We start from the raw sequence: 24569 nt of genomic DNA, 5'->3' as shown, positions 1-24569 counted from the left end.
CAGCGCATGCGCGTCCCCTCCCCCTCTCTCTCCTCTCCTACGCTGCCCCCCTCTCGCACGCCTGTCGACCGCGTTCCCCGCTCGCCCTGTGAGAATTAACGTCCAGGCTAGAGGGAAGACAAGACGCGCGTAGCGTCCCTCTTCGCGTTCGACGACGCGAGGTCGATAGCATGCCCAACGAACGCCAACGGAACGCGATCGTGCAAGTGCTCCAGGCTTCGCATCGCCTCATGTCCCCTTTAGCGGGAAACTGTGTAATTTTTATCCTTACTGATCACGTTGCTCAGTGAATACTACAGCCAAATTCGAAACTCATTACTGTCATCTGGGGAGAACGCTTTTGATTGCAGCTCCACGTAGCACACTATAAATTTCTATGGGTAAATGCAGAGTAAGTGAGAAAAAAACGCAAAAGTAAGTCGATGTCACAATAGAGGACAAAGGCTCCAATTTCCGACCAACCTATTGGCGTTTGAACGAATGAATGCAGGAAAGAGGAAAATGAAATAAAAAGACCAAAAGAAGGTGTGTTACCAGCACTTCATTTAGTTATCAAAGCATACTTTACATAAAAACATATACACGTGTTGTTAACTGCGCAGCGATTGACTGGAACCGCAACTTGTGTTTTAGTGATGGAAGTTATTCTTGTCGTTCCCTAAATTATGCAGGAAATTCGTATCTCGAACCTAGCCTCCTTGATTAGCTCCGGCTGCACGCCGTACCAATGGCGCGCTGCCGGAGCTAATAACGAAGGCCACGCTTGAAGAACGGCCGCCTCTTTTACATGACAATTGTTAAGGACAGCAATAACAACACCGAAGCACTCAGTCGTATCGAGAAGAGTACTCAGAGCTTCAGCGGGATCATCTCCAGAGTTGCCAACAAGAGGAAAGGGCTTAAAGAAGGCAATATCGTGAAAGCCTTCCATGCGTTCCTCATCAGCCACATTACATACGCTGCCCCTTTCTTGAAAGTGAGAAGGACGAAGCTCAATAAGATTGATGCCCTTATCAGGACAGGAGTTAAACGGGTTCTTAATCTTCCAAAAAGCACCAACACTGAGCGGCTACTGGAGCTCGGACTGCACAACACAGCAACGGAGCTCTTTGAAGCTCATTGAACAGCTCAAATTTGCCGACTGCCCCTCACAAAAGCAGGCACCAGGATCCTCCTGGAGGCAGGGCTGCAACCCCTGTTCATGCCCCCCCGAGAAAGACAAGACCTCCTCGGCGATAAGAGGGGCCATATGCGTCCACCCTCGGCGGGTGACACGAAAGACGCTGGTTTGATACCGGCCGCGCCGGTCACGCTTCGGTTGAGGCGAAACGCCAGAGTCTCATGTTCTCTGCGATCTCAGTGCACGTTAAGTGCCCTAGGTTGTCTACGTTATTCGGAGCCCTCCACGACGCCGTCTCTCATAACCCGAGTCACATTGGGGCTTCAAACCCCATAAGCCAACCGACTTAGTGTCAGATAGCATGAAAGAAATAAAAAAGTCACAGTTTCGCGGCAACGGCGAAGCAATGAATGCGATAGCAGTAAATTGGAATGTAACGCGAAGAACGAAAGCAGCTCGAAATTGCTAGCGCGTCACTCGAGCCCAAAGGGCGCACGAAAAGAACGCACACAGGACGAGCGCGAACTATCATGCGTCACAGCTCGACACTTGAAGCGCACTGCTCAAACATAAAGCAGGACGCACTAAACCAACGAACAGGTACACACAGGACGAGCGCGAACTAACTGTCACAGTTGTTACTTATTTCTGTTTGAACAGCGCGCTCCTTTCGCCAACGCGGCCGCTGCAGCGAGCGAAGTGACCTTCATATGCTCTGTGACTTCAGCGCGGACATCGCGGGGAAAGAACAAGACATACAGCCCCCCGCTCCACCTCCCCCACCGCCCCCTTCTTCCCTCGTGATAAGCGCGCGAAGGCGACCACGCCCTGAGAAACGGCGTTCGCAGGAGCTGGGCGACGATCTTTTTTAGGGCGCGCCACGCGCGCACATAGTGCCATCTATGTGGTGACTAAGAAAGCATGCTGAAGTAAATGGTGTATATAAATAGCTCGCCGTTAGCAGGCTGAAAGACGGTACTGTTGGGGGCTTAATCGTCTAACGCCGCGCGCTGCAATGCGAGAGGTCGCCCGTTCGATTCCGCCCGTCGGAAAGTTTTTCTGAGTTATTTTTTGTGGCTTTTCTATATATGTATATATAGACATATTCTTATACGGTGCATGACGGCGGCGACGGCAAAAATCAGCCGAGACTGTCCATATAATTGCTATCGCAATAAAACATAGACGTATTGCCATCGGTGAGAACTTAATTTTCAATTGTCAGGTTGCAGCTCGGCACATTAGAGTTTTTTTTTCTCGTTCGGCGAGTAGCACACAAGGAGTAGCCTGCGCCATCTGTGCGCCAACATCTCCTAGTTAGGAGCAAACATGTCAGATTTTCTAACTCTCATCGTACATGGCACAAAACCACGTCGCCGTAGCTGCTATACGACACTCGCCAACCTGCGACGCAAACCCCTATCACCTAGATAATTGGGGGTGGTTCTTCGAATAAACCAGACGTCCTTCAACAGTCGTTTGGTGTACTTCCGCTATTTATTTCCCATGATTGCTGAGAAAGCTGATGCGGACATGGCGAGTCTGGGGACGGCCTGCCGGTGCAAGTTTTCATATAATCTTTTGTTTGAGTGCTTCTGTATCTAGCGTACGCAGCTTCAAAAATGTTCAACAACAATGGCGATGGCTTCCCTGTTCTCTGCTTGGACATAAGCTGGCGCCTCGCGTATAATTCTTTGTGCGCTTACGCGCAACCACGTGCGTTAATCACTTCGAGCATTACCTGACGAAGGCTAAATCTGTTCGTTTCGCGCATACGTTACCGCTAATCCGCAGCCATCCGGTTTAAGGTTCAGCTGCGTCGGACAGCCTACAGTTCCGAAGTGGAGCGTGATTCCGACTTGCATTCGGACTTGCTGCCTCGTCTGCTGTTGCGGAAAGTGCAGGGGAAACGAGGCGCAGAAAAAACAGGAACTCTCGCTTCGTTAGGAACGTCGCAAATTGTTATGCGTGGCTCGCATTATGTGGCGGTGTCGGCATTTGCAACGTACGTGGAAGCACTCCGGTGCGAGGCGCAAAACAAAGTATCCTGGCGTCGCCCGTTGCATTGCTAATTGCGGAACGCTTTCGTATGCGCAGAGTAACTGGAAAGAAAGGGCTTTGGTAGTGTCAAAAAAAAACAAACACGGAAAACGTTGCTGTTTTCGCCATCAAGATCATGACGATGGCCGTCATCACTTCTGCAACTTTATCGCCATTGTTTTCTTCTTCTCATTGTGAACCATAAAATTAAAAAAAAACATAGAAGATCACCGTTGCCGACACGGAGTTTTAGCTTGCCCGGACAACTGTTTTAAACTTACGGATATATTACGATATTATAGGTACATCTATCTATACTTATTTTTTTCGGTGTTGCTAACGGTGGGAAGGACCACGGACGTCGCGAGTGCCATTTTCAGTCGAATGCCCGTCATGAAGCTGGCCACTAGTCTGCTCACTAACCTGGTTGTTGTGGTCCTGCTTATCCGAAGAATTATCCGAGCTATTCCTCGATAACTCGCGCATTTGATAGGCTACTGAAATCGGACATTTCTTATGAATGAGTGGCACTGACGGGTTACTCAGTGAAACCGCCGCGGTGCCTTCGCGCATTAGCGTAACGCTTGTAAGCAAATAGTTACGCGTTCAGTTTCCAGGCGCCAAAATGCCAACGTCCTGCACAAAAAGGTAGGAGTCGGCAATGGAACTCAGTTGGTCGGTCTGTCTTTTTTTTTAGAGCGACAGTTCTACTCCTCCCGGTACAAACGCATAAACGACTTGGTGCATGCGTTTGACCTTGAAGCTCAGCCAACGTCAATTTCCTCCTATTCCTCCTCGCACGTGTGTCTTCATAGCAACGGACATGCGCACTGTCACTTGGTTCTGCTCTCCCGCCCACCCCTCTACGTCAGTCGGCGAGAGCCGCGAACCGGCGGCGCACGTGCCTCCAGATGTCAACTCCTGTCACGCGGCTCCCACGCCGACAATATGAAGAGAAATGTGGACAGCTTGCCCCGCGGGGGCGCCGAGGTGCGGGACACCGCGACGCGTCATGCTTTCCGCTGTAGGTTCAGTCAGCGCTTCAGATGGTTTGTTTACACGCGTTCAACCACGGCATTTTTTTTACAATAACACCAAATGACATGCATGTCAGTTTTACGAACGATCTAATGCTGCTAGTTTTATTGACAGAATATATTGCAGTGTGATGTAAATTACTCATTAACAAGGTTGCTGTCACGAGTGCACAAGAAAACATGAACCAATGTAATTCAGTGTCTGTAAACACACGCTTTCACATAACTTTCAAAGAGAACAGTGCGCGGAGAGGTCAGTGACCTCTTCTCGTGGCCATTATAGTGTTATAACGCTCAGGTGTACTGGTGGAACCATCGCGGAAGCTCGGACTTGTCCCATCGGTGTATACATGCGCTGCGAGCCACTTCGAGTGCATCTTCGCCTGTTGACCCGACACAGGCAGCACCCGCTATCAGCACTCCGCGCCACCCACCCAAACTGCAGTTTTTCAAGAGCAAAATCACGGCATGAAAACATTCTACCATTAAGGTTTTCTTCCCCGAGATTTCCTGGAACACCACCGTGGGTCCTGCCTAAACCGCCTGTTAGCCTTGTGATTCCTGGGATTACGAAGTCCCTAGTTTCACCAATTGGCCTGAAACAACTCACCCTACATCACATTTATACAGCGTACGGCGGCACCGTGCACGTGTACACCGATGAATCTACCACGCTATGTACCTCTTCTGCAGCCTTTGTCATCCCACAAATGGTTATTGCTCTACAGTACAAAATAGACCACAAGACCACATCAACTGCCGCAGAGCTTGTTGCTATCCGGGAGGCAATAAGATTCATTTCTGGAGAGCAACCTCGTACATGGACAATATTCTGCGATGCGAAACCCGCTTTGCAAACCATTAATTGCGTCATGAGACAAGGTCCATACTATATTTTAGCCATAGAAATTATGGAGCTTCTTCACGTTGCTTCAACAAATGGCCACCTCGTCACCTTCCAATGGATTCCCGCCCACTGCGGCATAATGGAAACGAAGACGCAGACGCCGAAGCTAAAGGAGCCTTGACCAGTGGCCCTGAAGTGCGCAATGCGTTTTCACGGCCAGACACAAACGCCCTGCTTCAGTACGTAATCCGTATCCTCACACTTGAGCACTGGTCCAAACCGGAGCGACGACACCGGCGATTACACAAATGAGACCCCGAAATGAGGTTCTGTATGCCTCGTAAATTAAAACGACACAACACAAGTATGATTCACCGAATTCGTCTTGGTGTGGCCTTCACAAGACGTTATGCACATATCATCGGCGGCAGTGACACCGGTCCTAGCTGTGATCACTGTCAAGTGCCAGAAACACTTGAGCACATGTTTTGTACCTGCCCAGCATACGCACGCGAAGGACAGAAACTGATTTCCTCTACTGAAGGAGTGCATAATAGGCCATTAACTGATGAGGTTGTGTTGGGTCCTTGGCCTGACGCCAACAGCACAACTGTGGTCATTAGAGGGGTCGCAGCTTTCCTACAAGCCACTGGACAGGATGCGCGGCTATAGCACAGCGCCACCTAGACGGGACTGTACATACTCACCTCCCTTATCCCTCTTGATAGACTACTGACTCATTGGGTTTATAAGTTGAATGAAGCCCGTGTTCGTGTTATAACAGCAGGTCGCCAACACTGGGCAACATTAGGCGCCATTTAACTGATATCAGCCAACACAAGCCGACATTAGCCATAAATTATCAAAAGTTAGCCAGAGCTAACGAGTGCTGCTAGTATGGACATAACTACGGCACTCAGATTCACGTGATATCTCAGGTGCTATGTTAGGCAGCACTGCCTTTAGTCTCGGCCGGAACTTTTTATCTTAAATAAGCACACCTTGCTAGAGTGTGTGGAGAGAGAAGGGTTGGAAGACGTTACCTTCAAAAGTCGGGAATATCTCATTTACTTACCCGAAGGTCGTGCGATCGAATCCCGACCACGGCGGCTGCATTATCAATGGAGGCGCAAATGTTTGAGACCCGTGTACTTAGATTTAGGTGCACGGTAAAGAACCCCATCTGGTCGAAATTTCCGGAGCCCTCCACTACGGCGTCTCTCATAATCATATTGTGGTTTTGGGACGTGAAACCCCAGATATTATTATTATTAATATCTCATTTAGCATGGCAGGGAGGTAATGTTTTTGATCGCTACATCGGCAAGCTCTCACGGGTCTTTTTTTTTTTTTCAAGCGAAGCATCTATGAGTTAAATATTTCAATGGCAGTGACATAGTTCGCGAAAAATACGGCGGCAGTGATTGTAAAGAAATTCGGTGTGCACGAATAGGCTCTCGAAGGTGCGCCGGTCGTACGCATATTTTTATGCGCTGTTTTCCAATAACTGAGGCTCTTACGATCGTGGTCTTGTCGGAGATCAGCCATTTCTGATATGGGAATGATATCTTTTATCGAGGTCAGTTGAAAAATTTGCCCCGCCACGGTGGCATATGCTTAAGGCGCTTGATTGATGACCCGAAGGTCGCGCGATCGAATCCCGGCCGCGGCGGCTGGTTTTTCGATGGAGGCGAAAATGTTTGAGGCCCGTGTACTTAGATTTAGGTGCACGTTAAAGAACCCCAGGTGTTCGAAATTTCCGGAACCCTCCACTACGGCGTCTCTTATAATCATATCGTGGTTTTGGGACGCTAAACCCCAGATCTTATTATTATAATCAGTTGAAAAATTTGTGAACACGGGGTGTCGCTGAAGCCGACGTTTCGACTAGCGGACTCGTGTACTAAGGCTGCTTGCCGAAAGGTCGGCTGTACTGACACCCCATGTTAACGAATTTTTTCTCTCTTCCATTTTCCCCTGAACTTCTGTCCTATGAAGGTCACTTGTCATTTCATGTTGCCGCATCTCATTTTTGTGTTAAATTGTTGCATTTCATTGTCTCATGCTTGACCGTCGTGTTGCCTGTAGCAGCTGACGTGTTGCGCTGCCAAGCACGTCGGTAAAAGTCCGATTCCCGGCACGGAGAAAGGAAAAATTTAGGAGGGAGCATTGCGCATTGCTATTGAAAGAGCAAAAGAAAGAAAGAAAGAAAGAAAGAAAGGAAGAAAGAAAGAAAGAAAGAAAGAAAGAAAGAAAGAAAGAAAGAAAGAAAGAAGGAAAGAAAATCACAGCATATCCACGGAGTGAATGATGATGAGTGGGCGAAGCTGCGGAGGTTCATCGGTAAACCGTGAATCTTCCGTGAATTCTGCCCAGTACATCATCACCGACGTGAGATCGGGCGCGTTTATACTAAAGGTTCGATGAGAGTTATGACGACTTGCAGCTCACTTTAATTTTACATGTACGCTGTGAATTTTCATTGTTTAGAAAACCATTGCCTTAGAAAACATCTGGCGTCTTTCGTTAAGCAGCTGGCGTCTTTTCGTTTTGCTTTAGAAACATCTGGCGTCTTTCGTTGGTTTATTTCATCAATCAACGGCGTTTTGAACAAAAGTTTTATTGTTTAATCACGCACAGGAGAAATCTCACCAGGCACTACCTTGGAGGTAAACAATGGCTGCTAATGGGAATGAGAGACCGAAGAAGTCGGCTTTTAGCTAACACTTACACTTCTACTTCTACTAACGTTTCCTACTGGAACATGCCAATGGCTGCTAATGGGGAATGAGAGACAGAAGAATTCGGCTTTTAGTTAACGCGCACGCTGCGAATTTTTTATTGTTCAACGACGCACAGGAGAAATCTCCCACCGGCACGACCTTGGAGGTCAAGATCTGGTACTAGCGTTACGACTGGTTACGCACTACGAGGGACGAACGGGTGCCGCTTTAAGGAGCTTCGCCCCTAAAAATCAGAGGACAGGAAGGCATACGCCAAGCTTTGCTTACCGCCATTTTGCCGGTAGGGGAAGGACTCGTAACCTTTTTAACGAAAATTACCTCTTCGAGTACTTCATCTCGTATTTTACAAGAAGCTGGCTTAAAGGCGCACGCAGCTTTCGAGGAGACTTAGAATTGGCATGTGCTCTGAATCATTTTAAGAAACTGTCGTTAACAAGCTGAAACAAAATCAGTTGATACACCCGGCTTCAGTAATGCGCTTTTGTAAGGTTGTATTTGACACGGCTGTACGACTGTCTTTGATAGTTCCAGAAATACCTTCGTTGGCAACCTTTGCATGTCCACGGGGCGGCTCACTGCTCTCTCACAGTGGATCACATTGTACTCGAAATTGTCAACGTAGTACTGTGAATTATGAAAACAATTTTAACAGCGAAATTGTCTAGGGTCCTCGAAGGTCTGTGGTTGTCACACAGAGCCACGTGACTCCGCTGGGTCACGTGAACTTGCGGTGCGGCGAGAGTGAGGCTCGCTAGGAGAGGGCTGCGCCTCGCCGAGAGTGGCGATAGAGATAGCTTCAGTACGACTGCGTAACAGAAAAAATTGGCCGCGTATCTGCGTGCTTCGCTGCAAATGTCGTCTAAAGACGATAGAAGAGGCGCTGCGTGAGGTATGGACGCCATCTGGCAATACGTCGGGAAACACGAGTGCTGTGTTGCGGGCTGGTAGTCCCGGCGCAGCGGCAGGCGAAGACCGGCGGTGACCAACGCGACCGGTGGGGACGCCGGCCAGCCTGAACACACTGTTTGGCGCGATGCGCCGAAGGAGAAGAAACGTCCGCACTCAACGAGTACTCTCCACAAACTCTCTTACTTACACGTCGCCTGGGTAAAACAGGAATGCCAGAGCGGCGCCCCCTGTCATTCGTACAATGCAATACTGAACCGAAACCGAAACACAACATGAGCTTGTGCAGAGGGCACGGAGGAAGACAAGTTTCAGCGCAGTCGCATTTTCAGCGCACCTTAAGACACTAGGGTTGTAACATTGTAGGGCGAGTAGGGCCAGAAGGACCGTCACGACGAAAACCTGCCTCCTCAGTCGTATTCGCCTGGAACGTTGGTGTGGCTTCGCGTTCCCTCCTCCGCTCCTGGCCTTTCCACAAAGCTACTGCCTAAGTACGAAGGCCCCTACCGCGTCCTACGTCAAGCATCCCCAGTTAACTATATGATTGAGCCTGTTCAATCATCTACGGACCGCCGTCGTCGCGGCCGCGAGACTGTTCACGTCGATCGACTGAAGCCGCATTATGACCCACCAGTTGTACCTGTTCCTTAGGTCGCCAGGATGGCTCCTCTTCCGCGGGGGAGTGATTTGTAACATGGTAGGGCGCAGACAAGAACGCCTGCGAAAGAAGACGACGAAGACGGTTGTTGTTGGCGCTCGCGCTTGCTCGGCTTGGACCGCTGATCGCTTCAGCTGTGGCAATCTTTTAATAAACGCGTTACTGTCTCAACGTTAAACGCATACCATCAAGGTCTTTAAAATTGCGTATCTATATATTTTCTGTTAAAGGAACACACCGCCTAATACTTACCTAGTGATGTTGCGCCTCAGATATGCGTAATGTTTGCTTTTTGATCAACAATATACACAAGTATGAACCTCGTCAGCCGTTCACGATGGCTGGCCCTTGGGCAAGTGGTTCAACTTTGGCCGAGTGGCTGAATCGAGGGACGTGCCGACAAACAGAAAGACAGACAGAAAGACAGACCAAAATTTCTGCGTTTAAGTTCCCCAAGAAAGACTATCGTCTTTAAAAGGCACGGGCTACAGAAAAGAAGGCACATCCAGCGCAAACTTTCAAGTGAAATAATTGGGCCACGGAATCTGTTTATATACTGACAGTATAACATTACGCATGCGTGTCCATGGACGCAAAAAAAGACTGAACGTCTGCACATGCGGGTATACTGAATCGAACAAAAGTTACGAGTTGGTAGATGCCGCCGCCAAGAAGACAAGTTCTTTGTCGTTGAGGGCCAGGGGCGTAGCCAGGGGGGGGGGCTCAACCCCCCCCCCCCCGAAATTTTTCAGTTTTGCTTGCGTATATGTACACGCCAAGAGAGGGCAAACGCGTGAAGGGAAGACAGAAAATTAGGTGGGTAGATGAGATTAAGAAGTTTGTAGGTATAACGTGGCAACAGAAAGCACAGGACCGGGTTGATTGGCGGAACATGGGAGAGGCCTTTGCCCTGCAGTGGGCGTAGACAGGCTGATGATGATATACACGCGCACATACAAACGCACGCACGAACATACATAGAGTATGAAACCCCCCCGAAAAAAATTTCTGGGTACGCCCCTGTTGAGGGCCGGTGAAGGTTTATCACCCATTTTACCATCGCCTCAGCCTCAGTGACTTCACGAATCAACTGCGTTGTGCCACGGCATACAATCGTGCGTAGAATATATGAAGGTAGACAGCCACAATCTCGACAATGAATGCCCAAAAAACTAGAGAGGGCCTCGCTCGGAGGGGGAGAAGATGAGGAGCGACGTTGTTTCCTCTCTCGGTTGGGCAGAGAATTTACAAGGGCATCCACTACTATAGTATGAACACGGCGCAGCGCGGCCGCGCTCCGCGGAGCGGCGGAAACACGGCCGCTTTGCTTGAATTTTCTTGAACATGGAATTAAAGCATCCCATGTGCTTGAACTCCTTTTCCAATGCCCACTAAAGAACCCTGGTTGGTAGAAATTGTCCAGGGGTGCTATTCTGGACACTATCAAATTCCGCCATATTATCAAATTTCGTAATGGCGGCATTTAAAGCAAATTAGAGAGGCCGTAGCAGCTCTATGGGCCAATCAGAGTTGACCAATGGCGGAATCTAACAACATGGTGGAATTTGACAATGTCCAGAATAGCACCCCAGAGCCCTCTTTCACAGCTTCTCTCGCACAAGCGGAGTGGTGGGAAATCCCATAGACCAAAGCAATCCTGAGCGGTTTACGAAAACTCACGCACTATCAATACGGAATGGCGGAGTGAAACAAGGAACGGTGCGCTCAGTCGCTACAGGCATGCTGAGAGTTAAGGCCTGACCACACGTACGCGTTGCCGCGTGTCAGCGCCTGACCTTTTCACGCGGCGCCGCACCCTTTCCCTATGGGGAGAGAGGGTGCGCGAAGCTGTGCGCCCTCTCTCTCCATAGGGAGAGAGCGCGGCGCCCCGTCAGGTCACGCGCTGACACGCGTACGTGTGGTCAGGCCTTTAGGTGTGCTTCACAGCAAAGCAATCACGTCACTCCCGCACTTCAGGAGAGGTGACGCCACCCCTGTGCATTTGCGCCTCTTAGCCTCGATGCGCTGGCGCTCTACCGAGCGGGGCCACGCGGTGCTGTGTTCGTACTAAGAGCAGTCGATCCTGTACCCTCGACGACCCTGTACACTCTAAGAAAAAAAGAGTATGCGTGACTTTTTTCGGAGAGTTCTGACTTGCCACGTATAGGACTCTCTTTAAATAGTCACGGTGACTCTCTTGGTGGATCAGGGTCGGCTCGCTCTAGGAGAGTCGCCTGACCCTCTAGGAAGAGTGGAAAGACTCTCATCCGAAGGATCACGTTACCACTTATACGGAGTCAGACGACTCTTGCCGGTAACACTCCTACGGGGGTCAAGTGACCCACACCGAAGCGTCAAGCGACTCCACAACTATTTATGCTACTCATTTGACCCTTGCTCAACTTTTTCGCGACTAATGTTGAAAATAGTGGAGCATTCATTTTAAGCATGTCCAATAATAAATACTTGCCGTTCTACCCAGCGACTGTAAAAAAAGAATAGTTCAGTATTAGCATTATTTTAATAAAACTCGTCAAAACAACGCATATTTTCCAGCAAAGTTATATAGAAAGCGCGGAAAGATGGTCTTTGATTTCCAATTATTTATTTTGGGTATTCTTCATTTACATGCTTCTATGAGTACAGTCAACTAAAATGTGTGACTGATGCGCATAGTGTCATATAGTGCAATATAAACTGCAGAAATGGGCATCATGTTTCAATCTTTATTCCTTATGATTAAAGGGGCCCTGCAACACCTTTGTTAGTTATATTGGAATAGTCTCATTATTGACGTATGACTCTTCACGAGTCATATGCCGCAAAAATTTTTCGAATCCGTCAAGTCTAAGTGGTGTTACCAAATTATAGAGATCACGTTCCGCAGCTTTCTCCCTCAACTCAACGCCACGAGCGTGCGGAGAGCTAGGCAGCGAATCGAGGGAGGGAGCGCAGACGAGCGAGGCTCCGCCCAAGAGCGCCGGCGGAAATTTTTTCATTTTTTTCTCTCTGACGTCTGGGCGCAACCACGTGGTCTGTGCCGCCACTTCCGGTCGGCTTGCGTCGTTCTCGTCGAGCGGAGCCGATGTGTATCGCGCGTGCTTGAAAACTGCGCGTCGGTTTGGTAATGTTGGGTGTGCACCTCGAACGCCGTAGTGTTTTCATCGCTCTGCCAACCATGGAAGCAAACCTGCGCGCTCATTTGGAACGAATGACAGCTGAGATCTGTTTCGGCCCATACTCCGATACACCGCCTCGTAAGACGGCACTGGCAGACGACCCCGAAGCGCCGCCATTACCGGACGCCAGCATTGTTATCGGAGACATGCTGCACGGCTGCCTCGGTCGGTCGTGAGAACGTGCCGACGATGCAGTTCCCAGCTGACGAGGCAACACTCGAACGGCTGCCACTCTCAACGGCAGCCGGCGATGGTCAAAAGCACAGAAATATTCACGTTTTCGGCAGTGCGCATGGCGAAGAAAACGGAACCACGCAACTACGAGCAGACGAGCTGTCGGTGAGACCGGAAGTGCTAATATTAATGTTTGTTCGGTGTTTTTAACGCGATAACAGAATATAAACATACATATTATCTACTTATTGAACTTAAAATTAACAACGAAAGTAATAGTGAGGGTGTTATCGTGATTATAACATCAGCCAATGGTGGAACTGCCGACAATCGCGTCATATTTTGCGGACTAATACATCATTTGTCGAGAGAAGAGGGAGCGATTTTCAGCTGACTTTGAGAATTTATTGTAAATTCCAGGCCGTGCGCATCGCTGTAATATTTGGCTCGCGTGTTCTCGGGAGCCTCGACTACCGATCGGCAGCGCTTTTTGAGCATGCTCGAAAAGTGTTGCAGGGCCCCTTGAAGAATAAATCAAAAAGTGGTGATGGCTGGAGAAAGCAGACTTGTGGCTTGCTAGGTTGTCGCTCCTGTTCAGCGTGAGCACCATGAAAAACGGTATCTGAAAAGCTGAACGTGATATTACGATGAGTAAATGAAATTGCAGTAAAGGTTTGCAAAACCTACACAATAAGTGGTTCACACAGACATAATAAAGGCTAACAACAAAACAACAAAGCACATCCTCCGGCAGCCAGGGGCATGCCGTGAGCGATTATTGACCGCATGTTTTACAAACGTAACCCGCCCTTAAATACTCAGATAAACAGATGCGAGTACGAGGGCCCGAACGACACCCAGCGCATGCGGACCCGTCTACGTCGAGATCAGACATGTCATATGCTAGAATTAGTACACGTAACTCCCACAATCACGTACACTCACTTGATTATGTTATAGCATCATCGCAGATGTTGGCAAACCATGAAAACAGCAAACAGAAACGAAGGAACAAAGTGCACGGCGGCGGCCGCGACAACGGGCGCCGTCGAAAGTCTAGCATTTTCGCCTTACCGGTGAGGCGTGTCCAACTTGAATGACTACCGCATACGTTCTGGAAGCCACCGTACTATATCTGCACCTCAAACTACCGTCTTTAAGCCAACAAAAACCATTATATATAGTGCGTCTGAGCGTTCTATACACAAGCTTCTTTCTTTCACGTTCCCACGCGCGGAAGCACGCAGCACACTCAAGGTCGATGGAAATGTTATCATGAAGTAGACTAAAGTGCATCTCAAAACGGCATTTTGCACCTTCAGTAGTGCAGACACAACGTGCGATCAGCAAGAAATGACCCTTGATAATTGTTTGCATTGCTCACTTTATGGGAGCTTGTACAGCAACGCGAATAACGGTGGCAACTCGTTAACTGACAGCTTTAGTTCGGCATCCGCAACAGCCCCGCGGACACAGGCTGCTGTTGGAAATGGCTGGCAGATAACTTCCGCAGAGCTTCTGCAGACGCCCAGCTAAAGCTGTATAATTAGTACCTACGAAAGGAGTACACTCACCGTTAACTAGTGCCCGTTGTCCGTATCCGCAGCTCCATGAATATTCCGCCCTCCAAGCGTCACTTCGTGCACGGAGCCGTCGTCAACACCACCGAAGACGCGCATGAACATGAAACTGATGAAACTTCAACACATGCAACCCGCGCAACCAACGCAACCACGCAACGCATTCCAACTGACTGAGACGACTGAGAGAGGAGAGTGAGGAGAGCGGCGCGCCACCCCGGCGCCAACCCCGTCTCCGTCGGCGAGCAAGGCGCCACAACGGCGCCAAAGGGCAAGCGCGCGATATGTATGACATGTACGGCGGCTCTTTCACGACGGAAGCCAATCGAAACGCACTTCAGGAGCGTCCATTGACTCCTTCCAATATGCTAACTCTTTTTCTCTGGCTGTACCTTCCAAAAAGGGGTCAAATGGACGCCCGAAGAGAGTCACAGTACCATGACCCTCTTTTGACTTTTTTTAGGGGCGAAGCTCCTTATAGCGGCACCCGTTCGTCCCTCGTAGCGTAGTATGTAACCAGTCTTACGCTTTGACCTGCAAGGTGGTGCCGGTGGGAGATTTTTCCTGTGCGTTGTTGAACAATAAAAAAATTCGCAGCGTTAGCTAAAAGCCGACTTCTTCTGTCTCTCATTCCCATTAGCAGCCATTCTTTACCTCCAAGGTAGTGCCTGGTGAGTTTCTCCTGTGCGTGATTAAACAATAAAAATTTTGTGCAAAACGCCGTTGATTGATGAAATAAACCAACAAAAGACGCCAGATGTTTTGTAAAAGCAAAACGAAAGAACGCCAGATGTTTCTAAAGCAAAACGAAAAGACGCCAGCTGCTTAACGAAAGACGCCAGATGTTTTCTAAGCAATGGTTTTCTAAACAATGAAAATTCACAGCGTACATGTAAAATTAAAGTGCGCTGCAAGTCGTCATAACTCATCGAACCTTTAGTATAAACGCGCCCGATCTCACGTCGGTGATGATGTACTGGGCAGAATTCACGGAAGATTCACGGTTTACCGATGAACCTCCGCAGCTTCACCCACTCATCATCATTCACTCCGTGGATATGCTGTGATTTTTTTCTTAAAGTGCACGACCCTTGCAGGGTTAGTCAGCGAGCATTCTATTATTGTGTAAAACATCTCAGGCGAAGCAACGCAACGGCAGAATGACGCGGAAGACAGTGTTGTTCACACATTGTGTTGACAGTGTCTTTCACACATTGTTTTTCTTCAGCGAGCGTTCTGTTATTTTGTAAAACATATGAGGCGAAGCAACGCAACGGCAGAATGACGCGAAAGACATGGTCTTTCACCATTGTTTTCTAGGAGCAAGACTGCCACATTTAATAAAAGCTTCGTTGTTTTATACGTGGGAAGCAAGTCGATAGCTGTAGCTCATAAAAACGAGGAATGCCTTAGAAGAAAGCGCGTGCCGCTGAAGTAGGCCTGTGTAAATGCGCTTACTTGGCAGGGATAATTTTTCACTGCAGTCAAGGCAGGCATTTACTTGATGAAATGTGAAGGTCTCGTTGGTGAGACGTGGTAGGTAGAGAAGCAGCCTACTCCAAAACAAGACAAGTTCGCTCTAGCGCGAAAACACTTACAAAGCAGCTATCACTTACACGGCTTTCCGCCATATCAAGGCATTGAATCAGTGATCAATCATCCAATGTCTTGCGCGCATGCATTTGCAGGTCAGGTTTTCATCTATACTCTATGGTTTCTTGCGGATGTGCATGTAGGGTCCCGCTGCAATGTATGGCGTTAGGCTGAAAGTAATGGACGAATTTCAATGGATGGAGTCAGAGCGAACTTTCTCATTAGTGGAAATAGTAGGCCCACGACCATCACGGATAAATCGCAAAGCAATGAAAGTGCTTTGACGTTTCATTTTTGAACTAATATTTGTGACGAGTACTGAGCGAACTACACCAAAAATGTCCACCACGCTTTTACGTGTGCTCTGTTAAAAAGAGAACTTATGAACTCACCAAATGAAGGACTGTACATATGTATTTATATTCATGTCGTATCTTAATTTTACATTTTTTTGTTATCCTAACAAACAAGTCGACAGGGGTAGCCGTTCCCAAGAAATGGCGACAATTCCTTCATTTATTTTTTATTTCGATGAAATCAACAAATGCTGAATACAAGCTCGTGAAACTTCGCATCAGAGGTGATTTGTTTTATAATTTTAAAGCTATTTTTTCCACAAAAAGCCTTATAGATATACACTTCAGACGCTCGCAATGTATGTCATAAAAAATAACACATATTTTAAAGGTGCATTTATGTCAGGCATGCACTGAAGCGACGAGAACATCTCGCAGATGAGAAACTTCTCTCGTGATGTTGACGAAAGGCGCTGTGGCACCATTATCAACAGAGTTTCAGCTGTGCTCGGGCATTGTGATCTGTTAACTAACCGTGAGGTAAACGTTTGCCTACTTGGCTTCCCATGAATTTGTATTCTCGCTTGCTTTTTTCTCTCAATAATTACTATAGTTATTCCACCAGACAGGTGTCTTTTATAAACTATGATAGTTGTACGCAAGATGGTTTGTACCGTCAAGCAACCGTTAATTTTGTTCTGCGTCTGGGCTACCATGTAACAAGCCTTTACAAGTGGCTCTTAGTAAGATGAAGATTCGCCTATATTTTGACGTTGGACGTTTCAGGTGTTTAAGAGCCGTCTGGAGAAGTGTTGCTGTTAATCGGATTGCCGTTTCTGTTGTGCAGCTGCGCCGCAGCCAAATACAGCCTCTAACCCACTCTCTCCTCTCCCTCCCCCATTCCATGTGTATATAAGCGCGTGCGCTCGGTCGGCTTCCGTCATTCTCGCTTCACTCTCGTTCAAATGAATTGTAACCTCAACGTCGGCGCCACTCGTTCACTCGGCGCTAACGGAAAGCAACGCACAAATACAACGTAATGATAACACAAACACTAAATACAAACCTCAAACACTAACGGAAACGCCGAGTGAACGTAACGGAAAGTTGGTATGCGCCCCCAATGCTGTTTCGCATCCCCTCATGGTTCCCTTGAGTGGGAAATGGTGTAATTTTTTTAGAAGTGTACTCCAAGCTGTAATTAAGGTATCGCTAAGCACGGTCTCTGCGGTATTGAGACTGCAGCATTTGTCAGAAATCATCTGCGTTCCGGCCAACTAGCGTAGAGTACCAGTTATCCACAACCGTGATCATGGAGGAGATTGTCGCCTGTCAATGCATGTTCACAAATCGACTATAGGCCATTTTCTCTTCGCATAACGCGTTTTGGGTGAACCTTACATTGGCAAGCTAGAGTTGCCGCATTGTGCCGGTGGTTATGCTTAAACCTGCAACATAGCTTAGGGTGAGATAAATGGCCCGTAATACAAGTACAGGTATACCCGGTAAAGTGTCTGCTGATTCTCGGAAAACAACACGGGTCACGCCTCCGGCTGCGCAAAGTAATATTTTATTTTGCCAATGTGCTATGTGCAAATGTAAAAAAAGAGGAGATTTAAGCTTTAAATTCTGATTTCGCGTGCCTGTTTACGAAAGCAGCTGTTGGGAATGCTATTAGCTGAGAGATTGCCTCCGATGTGCCAAGCACAGGTTGCGCAGTTTGATCGTGAACACGACGCTGTTGCAGCTTGCTTCCGTACCTCTGATGGCGTACTTTGCGGAAGCAAAAGCAAATACGAATGAACCATTCGACTTGCGACTTGGCCTGACGTGAATTGTTATACAGCTCGAAAGTGCGTGCAATCGCGAAAATGTTCCAATTTCTACCGTTAGACGTTCTTAAATTGTGCGAAATGACGAGGACACAAGCAAGAAAACACAGAGAACAACACAGGCGCAGAATCTCTGTGTTTTCTTGCTTGTGTCCTGGTCATTTCGCACAGTTTAATAACGTCTAACAACAATCAACCAACTAGCCCGTCGAAACGTAATACCACTTTCTATCGTATTCCGAATGATCAATCGAGGAGGCTTGCTGTAAATTTTCTTGTAGCTGGCGGCAGTGTACACGAAGACATATACTTCATGACTGAACTGCTAGTTTAAGGCAATATTAAGCGTAATTTGCTGTGAGAATGTCGTAAGACGTGCACCTGGAATGCGATCTCGAAAGTTTGACCATATTGCGGCGGTTTGATAAAGGAGCGGCCAGTGCTGGGCAGTATCGAAGATACATGTATCTTCGATACTATCTTAGATACTTTTTGGGTATCTTGTATCTGTATCGCGATACGTCCAGCAAAACAAGTATCTGTATCTGTATTTCCGATACATTGAAGAATGTATCGCGTATCTTAAGATACAAGATACTACGATCGTACCACCACCGCGCGAAGCAATAAACGTTGGCTGAGCTCGAGCTTCTCAAGCTGATACTGCTGCCACTAAGTCACTGGAATAAAACTAAAGGCAGGGACATTATTTTATCTTTCCGCAAGAGTTTTCCAGCGAGGATAGGCGATAATCTCTGAGCGTCCCTATATATTGGTTGAGCAGGGTTACGAGGTGGCGCTCGCGTCGTCTCGACAGACAAGCGCGCGAACGTCTGCGCCCCGCCGAATTTTTGTTTAATCGTTTTCTTAAATGCGAAGCATTTCTTAGGGAACCCTTTGCACTTCGAGCGTATCTACGTATCTATCTATCTATGTAGCCGGCTACGTCTGGGTGCTCTCATGATCGCCTCCTTAACTTGGTGCAGACCAAAGTTGGCATGGGAGGGTAAGATGATTTGACGAATATGACTGTCGGATCACGACATGAATAACGTGAAAATTCAGTCGCGTACGTCGTCAAACCCTTTCCCCCAGACACATGTGGCACATACCCGTTTACCACGGGTCGCGGTGTACGGGTATGCGCCACAGGTGATTGACAGTTTATATCTACCCAGGAACGGCGAAAGCAGACATTCGTAATTTGAATGAGAGAGTGCTAAGAAAAACCGACATCGGCAGCGTTGACCCGACGAATGGAAAGAATAACAATTAGGAATCCAGCAGGAATCGAACCCAAGCATTCTGCGTGGCAATCAGGTATTCTACCACAGAGCCACGGCAGGTCTAGAAACTGCTTGGAAAAACACCCTACGGAGGCGTAATATCGGTGCAACGTCCATTGGGCTTCTTGTGCTGGCTATCTAATTTTAAGCAAAGCAGTAAACACTACATATGCGCTCCTACGATACAGGCGTCATATCAGATAAACGTCTGTGATTCCAGTGTTGGTTTTGCTTTTATAGCAGTCTAATAAACATTACAATTGTATTCCTTGATTCAGCAAGCTATCTTGAAGCATTGCTCGACCCTGGTGGAATACATTAACAAAGTTACGTGTGATATTCACATGGTTGCACCATAAAGAGCACTTGGTTTTGATAATACTGACGTGTGTACTCTAACGTGAGGGCTAACGTTACGTCGCACCATAAGTTACCCTTTAACGGCAGTGTTGTCGATGTGCCTGTTAAGCCCACGATGTGCACATAGCTACTACACTTACAAAAACACGTCGGTCCACCTCGTAACCCTTGGCTCAAATCCGTAAAATACAGCATAGAAGTGCTCGCTGACTGCTTCGCATGAAACCGATTCCCACAACGCGTGAGATCTGCCGATTTTCTTTTTAGTTTTGTCAGTGCCATGACACTTCGCACTTAGCCACTCTCTTGTGCCGCGTACTACAATGCGTGCGGCGTCTTTCGCACACATGCTGACGCCGCTGTAAAGTCATTATCGAAGTTCCTCTTGTGTGGTGCTTCGTTGCGAAGTCTGAAGAATGCAAAAATGCGGGTTGCTTTGCCTCTCGTGGCTTTCACACTTCGGCGATTTGAAGGATCTCGTGAATGTAAGTTTGCATTACATGCAATGAGATTCACTTTTATGCATATAATATTCTAACAGCTAGCTATAACACCAACGGTACCGATGCTGGATTTAACAGAAAAAAGCATTCACCTAATAGACGCTGTCTTGGGGTACGTCTGTTTTTCGTTTATTCAAAGAGTTTTTTAAAATCATAATTTGATTGTTAGCAGAACTTTATTTCTTAGCTGTCCTTCTTTTTCATCCTGTACATTACCTATGTCTATACATTGTTTTTTTTTTCTGCCGGTCTGCTTACTGCAATATGCCTTTAATGTACTGCCAATGTAAGCTCTGCTTTATCCCCCCCCCCCCTTGTTTTAACTGTCTGCGTCATTTCTGCTGCTGTTCTTCTTCAAATGGAATGTAAGTTTATATACTATATTCCACTTGAATTTACTGTTATGTAGAGGTGATGTTGAGAACAAATATATAATAATCCGGGCGTGCCTGGAGTATACAGTAACGATAATTCTGCTTACTGCTAAGTAAATTAGCACATTTGAGTTTGCATTATAATAATGTAAATTGTTAGGCGCCATCTTAAATACGTTGGCAAAGATATTCGAAAACCACTGTTATACCACATGCTTATCCAACTCAACTATATTACCCAATATGACCTTTATACGAAGTAACGCTTACAGGAGTAAATGTTTATTCGTAAGTGGACAGGACGAAAATGGGGTGGTTTTTTGAATAAGTAATGATGCCAATAAAGAAGTCAGAAAATCAATATATAGATTAATATTTCAAAGAACCTTTATTAGGTAATATGTTATTTATGTCGGAGTATTTAGTCAGCTTTGATTAGCTATGAAATATAGACACATAAAATTTATGCACGTAGTGTATGCTCTTGGTCATTTTTTGCTTTTTTTTAGCGGGCTATGGAGATAAAGGAAGCGGGTGTCTTTCACGTTTTTTTTTTTTTTTGTATGCAATATCGGTTGCGCCTAAACAAATATCAATCAGACGTCATGGCAGAGTGGCCTCGTTATCTTTTCATAAGTGATGTTGTGTTAGTTCCCGAGGTGCACTCAATATCCAATGAAGAATGGCAAACGGTGACATATAATCACAGTCAGTGCATTTTGTGTCTTAACGAGAAATGCCCTCTAACGCCAAAGAACATTTTCATTTCTCCTCATCATAAAAGACTGCAGGGCGGGAACGCAACTGCGTAATTCAAGAAACAAATATCAAGAGTTGTATTTATGAGAAGACAGGCACGCGAATACGAAAGCCATCTGGTGATTTTCCATGAGCTCTGTGAAGAGAACTTGTATGGGCATGTACTGCTCGAAAATGATACGACAAAATTCACTCGAGACGCTTGTTTGAGCTCCTTTAAGAGATAAATGACTTTGGCCGAATATCCGGGCTCGACCGATTTTGCCCAGACATCGTGGGTTACTGAACTTCGAGCGAACATTCTACCAAACTAAACTGCGTAGAGCCGGTTTTTATAAACAGCAGTCCCTAATTATATATGCCATGACTTCACAGCAGCGCCCTGACGCAGCAGATTTTATAGTTCGGGTCAAGTGCACCCGGCAAACAGTCTTTCGGCCTTCTCGCGACCCACAATTAGTTCCTTGTGCTCTGGTGAGGTCATCAGCAGAAAGCGATAGGAGAGGAGAAAGCCGAGTCGTGTCACACCGTGTCCAGTATGGTTCCTGTACACACGGATTTGCGCTCGCGCGAGGAAGAAACAAAATGCAATAAGCAAACGAAAAGCAAAGGAAAGCTGAGTTAACAAGAACCCTGACACTCGCGCTCGCAAATTATCCCCAAGCATATATAAACGTGTTCTTCCGGCAAACAAGGTCCTGAGATGACACGTATCTTTCTTTCTTTTTCTTTTTTTTTGTCTGTGTACGAGTAGATGGCTGTTTATGCTGCTTTGTTATACCCGAGGGTACCGAGGTCGGTCGACCCTCGTCAGCCAAGTGTGGTGCTGAATAGCACGCAGAGATGGGGACACGATTTCTCCACTAGTCCACCACTGCACGCAGCTCTTTTGTATCAGAGAGAGAAGATGGCAAGACTGGAACACTTGCTGTTTCCCGCTCATACTGTATATATACGCATTTCTCTGTGTCCTTTGTGTTTCTTTTCAATTTCCGCGTCGTTGAGAACCCAGGCGACAAAAAAAAAACGAGCAGATAGCACATCATAGGAAAGAAAGGGTCGACGATCCTCACATTTGATCCGAGAAGAGTGCCTTTGTTGCAATCGGTATACCATTATCGTCGCGAGCACGCCAGTGACTCTGCGTCGCTGGTGATTATTCGGGTAATTCTCGACGAAGCAAACACTGCAGTACTTTTAATAGTGCACTCTCAGCGTGACGCTCTTACGCACTGTCGCCGTCGTCACGCAATCAACGTTCCCGCTGAACTGCACACGTGGTGGTCCTGATGACCTGACCTGCCTTCAAGCTGATGTGTTCCGAATGGTGTCGAAAAAGTAACGACAAAAATTGTCGTTATGTGAGGTTGTGCAAGGGAACCGTCACTGCAGGCACATATTTGACCACCATTCTGGAACGGTGATAGTTTGGCGCCATGTTTTACTCAATTATTTCTACACGACGGACATCTGGGTGATAGTGTTGGCGAACAAGACGCGTAGAGTTCGTTGACGTAGCAGCAAAACCGTGGATAACACAACTCTCTTTGTTCAACGAATTTCGCCTTTTGAATTTATTATCTTAATAATATCTAGGGGTTTGCGTGCCAAAACCACAATTACGAATGTGACTCACTCACTCACTCACTCACTCAGATAGATAGATAGATAGATAGATAGATAGATAGATAGATAGATAGATAGATAGATAGATAGATAGATAGATAGATAGATAGATAGATAGATAGATAGATAGATAGATAGATAGATAGATAGATAGATAGATAGATAGATCAAAGTGCGTTCGGTCGCCAAAGAAACGCTTCGCACTTAATATTCCTGCTCAACTTGGGCAAAGCTGCCTTGGGCAAACCTGAATGTTCACGTGCTCGCTTGTATACAAGCGAACACGGGAACATTCAGTTTTGCCAAAGGACACGTGACATTATAGCGAAATTATTTGGGGATGTAAATCTAACCTAACCGAACCTTACACAACCAAACCAAATCTAGCTCAACCGAAGCCAACTATACATTTTACACGCACTTTTTACAAAGCATTGTTATACGCGACGTGCAGTTTCGTGAGAGCACTAGCATATGTGCAAAGCAGTATGGCTGCTTTGAAATTTCCAGCTGTTATAAAAAGAGTTTGCGACCGGAATCGAGATTTATCTGCATATGCACTATGATTCCCGACCATAGAGCAATATTTCTTTCATGTATGTGTTTCGGCAGCAGCAGGCATTTGCTTAAATCCCATACTTTGCATTCTCGTCTTTCTCAATATGGTTGCGTATTATGAGAATATGTGTTTCGTAATGGCTTAGCGGCTTTCATCATCATTTTTTCGCAACCTGTTCTCGCACATTTCCCATGTACTGGTCGAGGTTCAGGTACCCTCGGAGGAATACTCGCTTTTTCCCATTGACTGAAGAACACCTTAGCGATGCTGCCGGTGTCAATGGCGCTCTTTTTTTCAGCCTGACGAGAGCAGAAAAGCTAACAAAGGATAAAAAAAAAACGCGGGAGCAGTTGGACAGCATCCATTGTGGTGATTTCCCATGCGGCAAGCATCCGACGCTCGGGTAGGAATTTCAGTGACTTGCCTTTTTTTTACATCATTTAAAGGTCGTATTACCGCTACAAAACTGTAGACGGGAAGCATGAGGGAGGGGGGGGTCTTTGTTTTTGCGGCGGCCTCTCTAGCCCGCACATTGAAGTCATCGTAGATAATATGCCGTGACGCAAGGGTTAGAGTTATTCTCGGTTATTTACATGCAAATTATCAGCATATACACTTTGGACCACATTGATAGGTGCATGCTCTAAACATGCAACTTGCAAGTCGATAAGTGATATTTGTTGTTTATAACAACCCGAATTGATACTTAGATACTCGTTACGCAGTTTAAAAAAAAGGAAGCCAATTAAACCAAGAGCTAGAACAAAGCCAATGAAGTAAAATTATTGAGCGATTTGTTTTTCGCGATTGATTTCTTCTGTGGCGATACACATACTATAAACAAGTAGACGCAGTCGTAAGACATTCATATACGTTACGATTATGGACTTTTGAATCGAAAGGATCAGGAGATCAGCGCATTTTCTCATTTAAAGACCCTCGCTCGTAGATCAGAATCCTTGCGTAATGTAAAATCTAGCGTTTCTTCGAGTCACCTTGCAGAACGAATGTGCACTGTAGCCATTTTGGGAAACAGCGCGTATACGTGCGCAGTTCACCGTCATAGTTGCAACAGTCCATGTGGCTACGATCCGCT

This window comes from Rhipicephalus sanguineus, chromosome 10 (assembly GCF_013339695.2).
Source record: "Rhipicephalus sanguineus isolate Rsan-2018 chromosome 10, BIME_Rsan_1.4, whole genome shotgun sequence".
Lineage (NCBI taxonomy): Eukaryota > Metazoa > Arthropoda > Arachnida > Ixodida > Ixodidae > Rhipicephalus > Rhipicephalus sanguineus.
The sequence above is the reverse complement of the archived record's forward strand: the minus strand, read 5'-3'. Positions refer to the sequence as shown.